Source organism: Leptodactylus fuscus, chromosome 4, assembly GCF_031893055.1.
Source record: "Leptodactylus fuscus isolate aLepFus1 chromosome 4, aLepFus1.hap2, whole genome shotgun sequence".
Lineage (NCBI taxonomy): Eukaryota > Metazoa > Chordata > Amphibia > Anura > Leptodactylidae > Leptodactylus > Leptodactylus fuscus.
Window position 1 is genome coordinate 52,297,750 of NC_134268.1, and position 1,000 is coordinate 52,298,749.

The window sequence follows — 1,000 nt, forward strand, 5'->3', positions numbered from 1 at the left end:
ATTGATCTGCAATAATTTAGTTCCAAATGCGTAATTTTTTTTAAATTCAAAATTAAAGTAAAATATATCACAATAGTAAAACTTTATCATGTTAAATTCTTAACGGGTATTTCTGTGATTTTCAAAAATCGTCAAGAATCACCAAAATGGCGTTGGTGCAGCAGTTACTAAACAAATAAGTATTTATTTGATCATATTGCATACTCTGACCCCTTTGTTTTCGATTAGTTTCATGAGTACATGATTTTCTAACAACATTTTGCAGATGTGTAATTTGGCTTTTTGTTCTTAAAGCTGGAGGCCCCACATTGTGAAAAGGCAACATTTTTTTGGTGCAGATTTTGCTGTGGTTTTTTGAGCCAAAGTCAGGAGTGGATTAAGCAGAAGGTAAAAGTATAAGGACTTCCTATAGGTTTCCCATTCCTTGTGTAGCCATTGTTGGTTTTGGCTCAAAAAAACGCAGCAAAATCTGCAACAAAAGAAGTTTCCGCACTGTGGGGACTCAACCTAAAGAAGACCTTTCATCGCTTCCACCTGCTCCAACTCTCTGCATCCTTCACTGGTTCAGGCACAATTGGAATTTGTGTTCTTAATTTAAGCACCCCATATGCTAATTAGGCTTTTTACTGTCAAATAGCCAGGCCTGGACAGACCTATAGGACCACCCACATGACCTACCTAGCATATCATATATATTTTTTTTTCTTCCTATCAGTATGTCTTTGTAGAATGGGAGGAAATCCACGCAAACACGGGAAGAACATACAAACTGCTTGCAGATGTTGTCCATGGCAAGATTCGAACCCAGGGCTCCAGCACTGCAAGGCTGCAGTGCTATCCACTGAGCCACTGTGTGTTGCCCCCCTACCTAGCATATTGGGTGCTTAAACTAAAATCAATGTTTGCTCGGGAATGGTAAGAGCTAGAGAAAAAATTCCAACTGTACCAGAACCAGTGATCTATCACCTTTTTGGGATGCAACGAGTTGGTGTTGGTGGAG